Source organism: Atta cephalotes (genome assembly GCF_000143395.1).
Source record: "Atta cephalotes unplaced genomic scaffold scaffold00006, whole genome shotgun sequence".
In the NCBI taxonomy this organism is placed as follows: Eukaryota; Metazoa; Arthropoda; class Insecta; order Hymenoptera; family Formicidae; genus Atta; species Atta cephalotes.
In genome coordinates this window covers 7,319,682-7,323,813 of record NW_012130070.1, presented here as the reverse complement: position 1 = coordinate 7,323,813, position 4,132 = coordinate 7,319,682, and positions in this window count along the sequence as shown.

The window sequence follows — 4,132 nt, the reverse complement described above, 5'->3', positions numbered from 1 at the left end:
ACACACACACACACACACACACACACACACACACACACACACACACACACACACACACACACACACACACAGAACATTTGATTTTGATTAAGAAATTTTTCAAATTGGTAAAACATTCGATTAATATGCAATTAGTATGCAATATTTATGTAAATAAATGATATCAAATTTTTTAATTATATTTTGACTTAATTTCTACATTATTCACCGACTAAAAGATTGCAACAGTTTTCTTTTAATGGGTTTCGGAATGCAGTCTGTTCACCGTCTGAGCGATTAATTCTTACTTATGGATCCATAAATAAGAATCAATTGCAGTGAGCAGACTGCATTACGAAACTTTTTAAAAAAAGTGTTGTAACCTTTTAATCATGTTATGAGTATACACAATTTTATCTTTATTTTATAGATATTTATTTTATATAAATTATTTGAATATTAGTATCTCTATTTAATGGCAATGTATTGACGATGTTAGCCTAAAAATTTATGTAAAAAAAAGTGAAAATATTGGTATAATACAAATGAAGTAGAGATATAAAAATGATTGATCAAGTAAAATTTATGTACATATAAATAGAATTTCTATATCCATAATTAAAATCCATACAATATAGAACAAGTAGGAAAGTGAATTTTTCTACGATGCGTGTAACAACGTATGTATATATTTGCTGGTTTCTTTGATGTCTCAGAAGATGTTAGTTGAAACATTGCATGACTAAACTTTCTTATTGGAGTCGCTGGGGTATTGTGCAATTGCACCGTGCCAATCGTGATGTTTCCTCCTCGGGTTTGTCCGATGTAAGCTCAGTGCAAGAGCGTGAAATGGAAACCTTGGGGACAGATAGGGCGTGTGTGTGTGAATGCACATATATGTGAGATCGAATTGCAATCGGAGATTATATCGATTTGATCAAATTTCACATCGTGCCAAGGAAATAACCGTACTACTGTATACCCGTGATCTTTTTTTTATTTGCTTGCTTGTAAGAGAGAAATGTTTTTCTTTTTGTATCTCAAGAATAACTTCAGAAATCGTTTCTGAATGATTTTTTGCACAAATCGATCTTGAAGTAACTTTTTTTTACTTGTATAAAAGTTCTGTAAAACTTTTATCGCGGATAATAAACTTTTGGATGAATGAAAGAGGTTTTTGAATAATATAAAAGATAAATGCACAAAATGCAAAATTGTATACTTAAGTTTTTTGTAATTTTTTTTATATCTTTTACTTGATTTTCTGATTGAATTAATTTTATTTATCACAGAATTATACAAAATTAAATTTTATGTAAAATTTCTAGAAACATATTTTGAGTTATATATGTTTAATTAATATCGTTAAATTAATATCGTTTTACTTGAATTTATGGCAATATTTTTAGAGATATTCTTTACTGAAAAGATATTTTTTCTTGATAAAATATTGTTTTTTTATTAATTTCTTTATTATTGGAAGCTGAATTTTAGTTTAAAAAAAATTTTTTCTGACAATGAATAATGTTTTTTGTTTAGTCCATTTTCTTAAATTTTTTGAAAAAATACTGTTGGAAAATTATTTAGTAGAATGTTTGAAACAAGTTCGCAACATATTAAATTTGCATCTTATATTAATATTTGATTATGTAAATGAGTAATTTTTAAAAATATGTATGATTTAAAATTTTTCTTCTTATAATTAAGTTATTTTTTTTTAAATAGTCGAACGAAAAAATTTAAAAAATTATAATTTTAAAAGTATAAATTTATGCTTTATAAGAAAGTGCAAAACTTTGTAAAACTTTAATTTTTTCTAATTTTAATTATTATGCGTTGCTTAATGTTGTATTCCAAAGTGAATTAAAATTATTTTATTCATTATAAATTATTCATCACTATTGTTGTAATTATGTAGTATCAACAAATTTGCGAAAAAATGATTTATATTTTAAATAACAAATATAAGAAGGAACATTTACCAAATAATCATTAAAATACATATTTTTATGTTTATTTTATAAATGCGTTTTTACTTCTTTTTTAAATTATTTTTGTTCGAAACTTTGGTGCAATAAAAACCACGTTATATGTGAAGGAAGCTTAAGCCGATGATAATCTAAGACTCGTAAAACTTTCGCATTAACTTAAGGGCATTCGCTTGGACGAATATTCTCTTCGTCGTTTCACGATAAAACCATTAGATGTACGTTTACGGTAAAAATGCTGCGGGTTGTATCGCGTTTCTTGAAGAGTGAACGAAATGCTTCTTGCTTTTCTTTTTATCGGAATATACTTTTGTTATCGACATGAGAAAAAAATATATATGTATATGCAGTTATTGCAAAAATATGTGCTGTAAAAGATGATAAAAATTGAATAAAAATATTAAGACATAACCTTGGATATAACTTTAAATCATTAAACTATTTCTTTCTATTGTAGTTAATTAAAAGAAAAAAAAAGTATTAGATTGATGCAAATTGGTAATAAAAAAAGAAATTATTGCAATTTCTTTAACACAAAATATATTGTTATATGTATAACAAATATGCTTATTCTTTCGTATATCCTGTTATATATTATTTCTAAGAGCATTGTTGTTAATCGCAGTCTTGAAATTGCTCGCAATATTATCGAAATGTTCATCTTATCTTCAATAGAATCATAGATTTTATCGACTGCCTGTTAAAAGCAAACGAGACATTAGATGTGATGACGTCTCGCCAACGCATCGTTACACTTTATTTTCCTTCATTCTCGATCGTTTTATGCCTCGTATAACGAGATTTTTATCTAGAAAATTACGGTCGCAAGCTACCATTCTTTGCCTTAAGTCTAATCTTAATATTTTGTCACCTGTCGATTCTTGGTTCTTGTATAATTCTATACAATGTAAAAAAGGTTTTAAAAACTGAGTACTCGACCTCGATATCAACTGTACATGACATCCGTTCAAATTATCGAGAAATATTGAGGAAAAATAATATCGGTCAACGTCAGTGTTATCGAGAAGTTTTCATGGTCTCTCTGAATAATGGATGATCTCTATGATGATTCTCGAGGATACCAGGGGATTGGTCCTTGTATTTGATTGTTTGAAGTTGCGAATCAATGCTGGCTTGATGACAATTTGTGCTTGATTGTTCGAAAAAAGAAATGTTTCCTCAAAGATAGTTCTACGGAATTAAATGTGAAAAACGTACTGACGCTGTTAGTAGATCGAATGCATATTAATTAGAGAGTACTCTTTGATCTAGTGCTGTATACGATACTATTGCGCTTGAAAGTTACAATGGGCTTTCGTTCAAAGTTTAGCTATGTCAGATAGAGGTCAGTAGAGAAGTATTAATCGAAAAAATCTCGTAATTTTGTTATCATTGATAAAGTGATAGAACATCATGATGTATAAATTATGGAATTAAGAGAAACGTTTAAAAATTCATGTTTCAAAAATTTATTTTACATTTCTTGAATTATAAATATATTGAAAATATATTTTATAGACAGAATGTGCTAGTTGGAGTACTTAAAATTAGTTAAAAATTTTTTAACTTTTTAAGTGTATAATAACATTATTACTTACGTTTTAACTTTGTTTATGAATTTAATAAAATTCTTTTTTATTGAAATTAAATTAAAATAAATTAAATTGAAGTATAAAGCTTGTATAAGATCAAATCAGTTATTCACATAAAATACAGTTTTTAATCAATTATGATATACAAATATCTGATGCATCTGATTGAAAAGATGTCTGATAATTCTTATATTCTAAATTATATTATACTGGGAAGTATTAAGATATTATGTACATATAAATATACATAATGAATTTTTAAAGTACGTATATTTGTGAATATAGTGATACAAGCATTTTCAAATGATTATTATTTTATCTTTTGCTGTATATACGGTTTGTACATCAATATTCTCTAAGTGATCATGAAATCGATCAGTTTCTTATACAAAGCCTGTGTACGTGTGTTAGCTCTCTTGGAATCTATGAGAAACTGTTCTTTAAGGATAAGGTGAGATGCTTTGCAAGACATAAACTTGCCTGTTCAATTTATCCCTAATGGATCCTACCGCTGTTCTGCACGTTTAAACTGACAGGTTCTATGTAACGGAAGTTTGAAGAAACTTATCTCTA